Here is a 10,582-nt window from a genome sequence, read left to right as displayed (position 1 = left end):
GTGCAGGTTAAATAAAACGAGACAATCAAGGTAACGCATCCAGCCTCCAGTAGTCTCAGAAAACGCTAGTTTCCTTTCCTCGGTTGGTGGGTATTTGCCCCTGAGCATTCTAGGGCTGACAGTCCTGCAGCGGGCACAGAGACAACGCCCTCTGCGCTGTGCTAACCATAGCAGTGGTTCCCCAAGTGTGGTGTCCCCCTTCCCGCCCCCAGCAGCGAGGTCCCCCTCAGTCCCACCAGATCAGAAGCTGCAAGGGTGGTGCCCAGCAGCCTGTGTGTTAACAGCCTCCAGGTGATTCGGATGCACAGGGACGCTGAGAACCACTATTTCCACATAAAGGCCCACGTGGTGTGCTTGTGAGTTTACAGGCAGGGAAAAGGCGGATATGTGCACGCGTGTGTGCGTGTGTGTGCATGGGCGTGTGCAAGTGCGAGTGCAACGCTGGGGGTGTGGTGGGGGTTAATCTTGACTATTCACAGAGTCAGCTAAATAAATCCTGGAGGGGGGACTGGAAAGCAATTGCGTTGTTCGGATTCCGACTTCAGGGTCTGGTCACGTTGTTTGTGCTCTGTCTTCATCAAGCTGAGTCTTGGAGTCCAGGGGGACTTAGGAGTAAGTGGAGCTTGATCCCTGAGATCTGTTGAGATCTGAGGGTTTGAGGTCTTTCTGAATCTGGCTCCAAAAGGCACAGCTCTGGTGCCTCCAAAGGGGCTTCTTTGTCTTTGGGGGACTTTCTTCCTTTGGGAGCAGGTGGTGGGACTAAGAAGGAAGCCACCCTTCTATTAAGATGACGTTTCAGTCTGGGGTACCTCACACCTTCCTGTGGCTCTGAAACAAGACTCGGAGTTTTGTGTGTGTTGGGCAGGGAGGCCATCAGAGTTGACACTGGACGCTGTTAGCCTCACTTCTGAAAACGGGCACCCACTTCTGACCTTTTAGTGTTTGTGGCCAGATGGTAGCAAAACAGACCCAAACACCAGTCAATGGCTGGAGGCCTCAGGCTCTGACAGCCGCCCTACAGCTACCCGGGTACCACGGCTCCTCAGCCGGGCCAGCTGGAAGCGGTTGGATTCTGCCCCCTTGTGGCAACCGGTCCTCCTGGATCCTGCTGGGAGCAGGGAGCATGTGCGTTGCTTAGCTCACACTTCTTAGGGTCACTGGCGAAATGCCTAAGGCTCGCCATTCCGTTCTTCCTCCTTTTTCCTGCGCTCAGCTTCTACGGCCGCCTTACCCCCCCCCCCCCGATTTTGGGCGGTGCCGATATTGTCGCCAGGATGACACAGCCGCAGCTGCGCCCATCGGGCACACGCGCCCGAGATGCTGGGCACAGCAGAGGGATGCTGCAGGCACGGACACCGCACTTCAAGAGCAAGGCCGTCTCAATTAAAAAGCCTAAACTTATATTTTAAAATAGAAACATTTTTTAAATTGAAAAAAATTATACAGGTAATGTGTTTATTTTAGAAAAATAAAAATTTATCCCCACAGTTCTATCACTAACTAAATAGATATTCTGCTGTGTATCATTCCACATACACCTTCCTCTCCGACATGCCTACTGCTTCATTTTCTCTTTCCTGGTTCTGCTTTAATACTACTTACTTCTTCCAGGAACAAGAAAACAGAGAGAGGGGAGGGGAAGGGAGGGGAGGGGAGATTTGTCAATGACAGAAAGCGAAGATGCTGACTTGCTCCTGTTTTGCAGGCGGCCGCTGTAGTTACCACCGAATGAGGCAACCCCTCCCCTTGGGTTGCTCAGCCTGGCGACTGTAACACCCGAGGGGCAGCCCGCCGCCTCCTTTTCTGAGCTCTTTGCTATCCCTTCCAGCTGCAGGCTGAAATCTCAACACCCTCCTGGTGTTCAACAGCAGAAAAAGAGAAGGAATCGTCTGGGCACTGTGGGGGCTGAGCCTGTCTCCTGAGGCCCGGCTCAGAGCTGCTGCAGCCTGCCTTGGGCCCATAGTCTTCTAGCTGATTACTAAAGGTTCTTACACATTAGAGTTATTAACCCTACATCTGCCATAACAGTTAACATTTTTTAAAAACTTATCTTTATTATTGAAAGTATTACAGATGTTCCCCCATTTTCTCCCTTTGCCCCCTCTCTGCCCAGCCCCCACCCCAGGCCTTCTCCACAGTATTGTCTGTGTCCATGGGCTGTGCATATATGCATATCAGTTCTTTGGTTAATCTCTTCCTGCCCACGCACCCCCACCGTCCCCCTGAGATTCCTCAGTCTGTTCCATGCTTCCATGTTTCTGTTTTTTTACGTTTATCTTGTTCATTAGATTCCACATATGAGTGAGGTCATGTGGTATTTGTCTTTCTCTGCCTGGCTTATTTCACTTAGCATAATACTCTCCAGGAACCTTCATGCTGTCCCAAAGGGTAAGAGACCCTCCTTTTCACAGCTGCATAGTATTCCGCGGTATAGATGTTCCACACTGCCTTTTTATCTGCTCATCTACTGACGGGCACTTGGGATGTTAACATTTTTTATTCATTCACTCAACAAACATTCAGCACTCACGACGTGTCAAGTGCTGCTCTAGATTCTGGGGATTCATTGGTTTCAGAAGGATAGATGGGTGACTGCTCTCATGGAGGAAAGAGAAACACGAAAACAAATGGTCTTAGATTTTGGTGTTTTGAAGAAAACAAAACAAGGTGATGGGTAGGCTGTTAGTTCAGTGGGGTGTAGGAAGGGCTGCTCCAGGGGTGTGATGTTTAATCTGGGGACTAATAATGAGGAGCCAGAGTCACGTCCAGCTGAGAAGATGCTCCCGGGCAGGAAGAAAGAGCAGGCGCTCTGCAGGGGAGTGAGCCTGCCGGGCCCCAGGGTCTGAAACGCTGTCAAGGCCGAAGCAGAGAGAACAAGAGGAAAAGAGGGGCCTCGAGCCCTGGCAAACACAGTTCTTAACCTCGCTGTGATCGGAACAGTGCAACACTCCTGTGGATGTGACACGTCTCAGTCACTTTATTACACTGTCATTCTCTAGCAAATGGTCTGTAAGCGAGCAAGAGGGTGGGCGGGGAGACGGGAGATTCTGGGGCAGTGCACGCACTGCGAGACGATGGCTGGGATGGTCCTGGGTGGTCCCCATAAGGCGAGATGATGGCTGGGATGGTCCTGGGTGGTCCCCATAAAGGCGGGATGATGGCTGGGATGGTCCTGGGTGGTCCCCATAAGGCGAGATGATGGCTGGGATGGTCCTGGGTGGTCCCCATAAGGCGAGATGATGGCTGGGATGGTCCTGGGTGGTCCCCATAAGGCGAGATGATGGCTGGGATGGTCCTGGGTGGTCCCCATAAGGCGAGATGATGGCTGGGATGGTCCTGGGTGGTCCCCATAAGGCGAGATGATGGCTGGGATGGTCCTGGGTGGTCCCCATAAGGCGAGATGATGGCTGGGATGGTCCTGGGTGGTCCCCATAAGGCGAGATGATGGCTGGGATGGTCCTGGGTGGTCCCCATAAGGCGGGACGATGGCTGGGATGATCCTGGGTGGTCCCCATAAGGCAGGATGATGGCTGGGATGGTCCCGGGTGGTCCCCATAAGGCGGGATGATGGGTCGGATGGTCCTGGGTGGTCCACATAAGGAGAGATGATGGCTGGGATGGTCCCGGGTGGTCCCCATAAGGCGGGACGATGGTTTGGAGGAGGGTGTGAGTGGCTGGGGGTGAGCCCTGGACACACCGGGGAGGAAGAGCTGGTGGAAGTTGCAGCTGAACTGGGTTTAGGGAGAAAAAGAGAAACCAGAGATATTTGCTTTTCAACGTTGTTTTGCTTTGGGGGAGACTTACTAACATACTAAAATTTAAAATGTAAGTTGTCCCTCAATATCTATGGGGGGTTGGTTCCAGGAACCCCCTTGGATACCAAAATTCTCAGATGCTCAATTCCCTTATATAAAATGGTGTAAAATAATGCAAATATCTGGTCCTTGTGTCTGCAGTTTCTAATCGTGGATCCAGAATACTGTTTTCCGTCTGAGACTGGTACCTGCAGATACGGATGGCTGACTGTGTTTATTTATGGCAAATTTTTCACAGCAAGAACCTGTGCCTGCGTGACTTAGGGGGTGTTCCATGCTGTATTTGTTTGTTTAATGGATCAAACGGCTGCAAAGATCTCATCACCTAACTCACTGCCCTAGGATTTGACATCTTTGCGCTGTTTCAGTTTGTGGTCACTCAGGCGGGACGGTGTATGCGCGTGGGGCCGGCGCTAACCTGGGCGCTGTGTGAGGGCGAGGAGGGGCGGGAGGCACCGAGGGAGACGGGCAGACGGAGAGGGAGCGAGGGAGGCAGCTCAGAGGCAGGGCAGGGAGCTGGCCACGGAGACACGAGCGCGGGAGCCGCGTCTCCACTGGCTCCCGGGTGGTGAATGCTGGGCGTTGTCTCAGGGGCGCCCGTTTTGTGCTGTGCTCCGTGGTCTGCACTCGGGGACTTGGGGACTTGGGCTGAGTGACCGCGAGGCTAGCGGGTGTGAACAGACGGGGTTTCAGCCCGGTGTGGTACAGGCTGAACTGTACCCCCCACAAGGTGTGCTCAGTTTTACCCCCTCCCTGTGAATGCGACCTCATTTGGAAACAGGCTCTCTGCAGGGGTGGGCAGGTTAAGGTGAGGTCATTAGCTTGGGCCCGAATCCAATGTGACCGGTGTCCTTGTGAGCAGGGGATATTTTCACACAGATACACAGGGAGAGCACCGCATGATCCCTGAAGCGGAGGTTGGAGTGAGGCGGCCGCCAGCCAAGGGTCGGCAGCCGCCCGCTTAAGCCAGGGAGAGGCAAGGAAGGGATTCTTCTCTGCTGGTTTCCAGGGAGCATCGCCCCGCTGACACCTTGACTTTGGACTTCAAGCCTCCAGGACTGTGAGGGAACAGGTTCCTGTTGTTTTAAGCTACTCAGTCTGCGTACTTTGTTATGGCAGCCCTAGAAAATCAATACAGGTAGTAAGTCCGCTGTGAGTCATTAGTGTGACATGGTGCCAGAAAGCTTAACATAAGTCAGAGCCACGCCAATGGGAGTGAAAACATCTAGGACGAGGGGGCTGCTGTGCTTCCTTCTGTGGCTGTCGTATTGCACTCACTCTGGGCAGTACATTGGGCAGGACATAGACAAGCTAGAAACTGTTCCGAAAATGTCCCGAGTGCAAAGGGGAGCCTGAGCCCTGGCGCCTGGACGCCTGGACTGACGCAACCTTGTGCCAAGGACCCTACTGTAGCTTTAGCTCAGCACTTCCGCTTAGATGCCCCATGTACGTGCACATGTCCCGTCGTTCGTTCAGACAGACACGAGCTGCTTCCCCAGCTGCCTTCTTTCTGGTTCCAGCGGCTTCAGTCTGCATCTCCAACCAGATTTCCCTCAAGCTCCAGATCTGTTTACCTGACAAACTACTGGACGTCTCCACTTCGTTTGGTGATCACCTAAGCTCAGTTTGTCTAAATGGGACTCATTTTCTGCCCCATCTCCCCCAGACCAGCTCATCTTTCCCAGGCTGTTCCATGACCCCCCCCCCCCCCCGCCCCGGTTGCCGGGCCATGCTGTGTGCACAGCTCTCCTCTCGCGCTGGGCGGCTCTTTCCCTGCACTTCCCTCTGGCTCCCAGGACGGGTTCCGCTCACAACACTCACCTGGGCAGCAGATCGCCCCTCTCCTGCATTACCCCCCCCTCCCCCGCCTTGGGAGAGATCCTAGTTTGGGAATAAATCGATCTTAGTGTGTGGGACACCTTGAAAGCTCAGTGCTTTGGCAAACAACCTGTTTTTAGGGTGGAATTTGGGAGACTGAAGATCAGAGTGAAATCAGAGAACATGATTTCTTAGAAGTAAAAACATATATGTCAAAGCAGAAATAGTTTGTCCCGTGGTTTTGCTAGTAAATTCTTTGGGAAGGGCATTGGGACCTCCAGTCCTAAAGGACTAACTTGAAGATTATTCTCACATGATGGCATTACCCTCCAGATGCTGGGAAGAGTTAGCCCATCATAAAAACAGGAGGGAGCCACTCAGCTCCCTGCGTCAGCTTCTAAAACAATACTCTCCCTCCCTCCTGCCCCCCTCCTGTTTCTTTCCTTCCTTCCTCCCTCCCTCTCTCTCTCTCCTTCCGTCTTGCCCCTGGTTCACCGCTCCTCTCTCTCCTTCACTCTGCTGTCTTGCGCATCCCATTCCCCCAGCCCAGGCCCTTTCACGATCCCAAAACTCAACTGATCCCTCAATCACAGTCTCTTTCTTGACTCCACCGAGCCCTGCAGCGTTTCCAGAGCCCTGCCACTTGTGGCAAGTGGCTGAGGGTCAGGAACGTGGGACAGGCGGAGGCTGACTAACCAGAAGGAGGCGGGTTTATTCTCCAGCCACCTCCACTCCCACATTACACTGTTCACCTCCCGTGTCTTCCTCGGTCTAAACCTTTGTGGGGGGAAATAATAACTTTGCTTGGAGAATGGTTTTGGAGTCTTCCCGTCTAACAAATCGGCCCTGCCTGTTGCCCGAAAGGGAGCTGTGACCGTGTGTGAGGTGTGCCTGGGACAGGACGGAGCCTCTGGGCCGGTGAGAATCAGCTGAGTGGGGATTTTGACTATATCGGAGGGGTACGGGTGTAGTGAAGGGAAAATAAGGTTTTGTAACGAAGACCCTGCTTGAAGCCCAGCTCTGCCTGTTAAATTACTGTGAGGCTTGATCAAGTAATTAAATCTCTCGCCATCAGTTACTTCACCTGTAAAGTGAGAATATAATGATTATTTCACTAAGATGTTACAAGGATTCAATAAGTAACCGTAGAGGGAAAGTACCAAGTAGCGGCAACGTAACTGGACCCAAATAAGGCAGCTTCACTGTGGCGGTTCCCGTCTCTCCCAGCGAGTCTCGGTCTCTCTGTACATCTGTCTTCTCCTCCAGACAACGCTTTAAGGACAGAGCTGTTTTGCTTTTCTGTCATCAGTGCCCCAGCGGGGGAGGCACCTATGAGCCGTGCAGGTAGGTGCGGAGTACCTGAGGGCGCCAGTGGCTGGGACCCCCCGGGATCTTGGTCCTACGAGCTGCGTCCTGTCCTGGGCCTCGCCCCCCACTCGTCAGCCCTTGTGTCTTCTGGTACTTTCCGGACTCTCGCATCAGGCGCCTATTTCTGCCCTCTCACTCGTAGGCATGTGAATATTTTGAGAATATACCTCCTCTGAGAACTCAATTTTGACTCTCACATGTGGCTCAGATAATCACTGTAATTGCGTAGACGTTAGACTAAACCCTTAAATTAACTGCCTTTCATTCCAGGACTCGGGAGATTTCAAATGGGTGGAGCCCGAGTTCCCGCAGTTGTCACGGCAACGACAGGCTTAGGCGAGGTAGCCTCCTCTCTCCCAGCTCCTCCCCGCAACACTCACGCCTGCACCCAGTAAGGCCTAACCTGTTCTTTGATGGCTTCAGGCCGCGAGTCTAGGGGCAGTGACATTCTTTGAAATGGATGTAGGGATAACTGGATATAAAGCAAAGGTTATACTACTCTCAGTAAAACACACAAAATCTGAGGCAAGAATTGTGGTGGCCTCGCACTTTACCAAGACATGTTAGGCAAGGAAACAGGGACATGGGCAGCTCCTGCTTTCTTCGCTCTGTCAAGCTAAAGTCACTGATGCCCCCTTCACCCCCCTGAAGCTGCAGTCTCAGCCCCCCAGTTGCCTGAACAACTCTGTGTCTACTGGAGGTTCACTCAGAGACTTGGGCCTGCCTGGACCTAAACAGGGTCCCAGCCAAAGGGCTGGAGATGGGAAAATGGATTTGACAAATACCTTTCTGAGTTAGAATGAGTGGAACTTGTAAATTGGAAGGAGGGGGTAAGAAGGAGAGTGACCACTAGGTTCCTTTCCTTTTCTTTTCTTTTTTAAAAATATATTTTTTATTGATTTTTAGAGAGAGAGGCAAGGAGAGGGAGAGAGAGAGAAACGTCAAGGTGAGAGCAAATCACCTGTCAGCTGCTTCCTGCACGCCCCCTACCGGGAATCGAGCCTGCAACCTGGGCATGTGCCCTGATCAGGTATCGAAGGGGCAACCTTTCGGTGCACAGGGTAATGCCCTACCAACTGAGCCACACTGGCCAGGGCACCACCAGGTCTCTTATTAGGGTAACAGCATGGACAGTGGTCTCATTAAGATCCCACTAAAGGCCCTGGTTGGTGTTGCTCAGTGGTTAGAGTGTGGGTCTGTACACCAAAGGGTCTCGGTTCAATTCCTGGTCAAGGACAGGTGCCTGGGTTGCAAGTTCTATTCCCAGCCCCAGTTGGGCGTGTGTGGGAGGCAACCAATCAATGTGTCTCTCCCTGAGCCATCACCTTCTCATGAGCTCAGGGGTGATCCAAGGGGCTTCTGAATAGCAGACATGACTGTCGCTCGGGGAACCCAAGGCCTTTAGAGGCTCCCTGTGAGTAACCCAGTACAAAGACCAGACAAATTCTTTATTATACAACAGTGGCAGAGCCAGGTCTCCACCCTCGTCTGCAGAATCCAGGCAAACTGATTTTCCCTGTGCCCACATCAGACCCACATCAGACTGGCTCCTACCTGTCTTTTCAGCAGAGAGTGAGAAATCATGATGCATTCTGACCTCCCAAAGACCTGAGAGAGGCCTCAGATATTTCAAAACCACATCCTGTCCTTCCGTTTTGCCCACCTGAAACCAGACCAAGCCCATAATCCAACTTCCACGTTTCTAAGGTGAAGGAAATGCTTGCTGGCAACTGCAGGAATCCTCTTCTGCCGCCCCAGAGCCTGTCCTGAGGACAGCACAGGAGGTCCGGGTGCCAGTGCAGACTGTGAGGCGGGGTCTGCGTTGATCTTTAATCCACATTTAACACCCCCCCCCCCATACAGCTCTCTGCCCTGGGTGGCTGTGCTCCCAAGCCTGCAAACCAGAATGAACGTGGGTGAGAAATTTCAAAAGGAATAAATCCTGGGCGGGCAGGCTGCACAGGGGCAGCAGCCAGTTTAATTATTGGAGCAAAGCCCTGCCATTGGGTGAGCAGGGGAAGGGTTTTCATTAACTGCGCACCTACTGCATGCCATGCATGGCACTAGCCCTTACAGATGCCACACGCCGCTTAACCCCCGCTACGTAGACCACACTACCCAATTCCATAGCTAAGAAACAGGCTCGAAGAGTTTGCAGAACTTGCCCAAGAAATGCAGGTAGCGAGAGGCAACGTTACAATTCGAACCCGGATGCACTTACAAGACCCACTCTTTTGCCTTTACTGGCTCTAGTAGCTGGTGTTAGCTCAGAAAGCGTTGCTGCCATTCTTGTTTGCCTGGTGCCTTATTTTGATGATTATTATTATAGTACAATTACGTTATTAAACTGTGATTCCCCAGAAAACCTATAATTCTGAAGCCCAGGGACACAGAATGAGACCAGTCAAAGAAAAGCTTCATTCACATCACCCCTGCTGGAGCTTGCTCAGGTCATTTTCCTGAAAGCCCTGGTGACTTTTTCTTTTCTTTTTTTATTTTAGCATTAGTCTAAACATTAGGCTGTTTTCAGTCCTTGAACCACCGCTAATTCAGGCCTCTGACGCAGGACAAATGCGCCGTGAATGAGAAAAGTTGCAGTCACATGAAAGGTTCCCTGTGCGATTCTGAGAGCAGCCGGGTTTCCACCCCCAGTTCTTATTTTACCTCCTGTTCCTGGCCGCTTTTGAGAAACGTGGGGCCTCTCTGGACTGTGGGCAGAAGGCCAGGGCCCACATCAGCTCAGCACTAGTGCCACCTGGTGGGCGGCCCAGGTGTCTGCGCGTCCTCCTGGCATTCAAACAGCAGGGTGGGGTAGGACCTCTGGCCTTGGGCTCCTCCAGGTCCTCAAACGGGTGTCTGACTATGGCAGAGAGAGCGCACTAGTGTGTAGGAAGGAGACTATGAGGCAACCACGTACTTCATACAACTGCAAAATGTTAAGTAACGGTGATGGCTGAGTCCTGTACGTGGAGGGCTCTGTTTCTTTTGACCTCATGCAGGTAAGCGCAGGAATGCCTTGGCTCCTGCCTCTTCTGGACCCTTGGTCCCACTGGTATCTGGTTGTAAGCCCATCGATGCCCAGATGGCATTTCCCTCTTCAGTATTCATGGTTCATGGTCATGCACTACAACCCTAGAAGACACCGTCCACCCCGGGCCATTCACTCAGCTGGCTAGATGTCCTTCTCAAGGTGTCTCCAGGTCACCTGCCCCGGGAAGAAAAACAGAGCTGTGTCCTCAGCACCGTTCCTGATTAATATTCAGGAGCATCAACATGTGTCCTGCCTCGAGGAGTGCTGGGGATGCAGTTTGTCAGTTATGCTTCCTGACTGGGGGAAAGACAGAGGCTGGTGGGGAGACGGCTTGTTCAGGTAGAATCGCAGAAGGAAACAACAAGCACTGGGTGGGGAGCACCAGGGTAGGTACAACAGGATGGGTCAGGGCTTGGGGTCAGGTTTACCTGGGTTTGAGCCCTGCAATCCTGGCTCTGTCACTTAATTGTTATACACCTGGGGAAAGGATTTGGTCTCTCTGAGTGTCAGATTTCTCATGAGAAATGAACACACTTGTGGAAATAAGTGA

This window comes from Miniopterus natalensis, chromosome 20 (genome assembly GCF_054644295.1).
Source record: "Miniopterus natalensis isolate mMinNat1 chromosome 20, mMinNat1.hap1, whole genome shotgun sequence".
NCBI lineage: Eukaryota > Metazoa > Chordata > Mammalia > Chiroptera > Miniopteridae > Miniopterus > Miniopterus natalensis.
Note: the sequence above shows the minus strand (reverse complement) of the source record.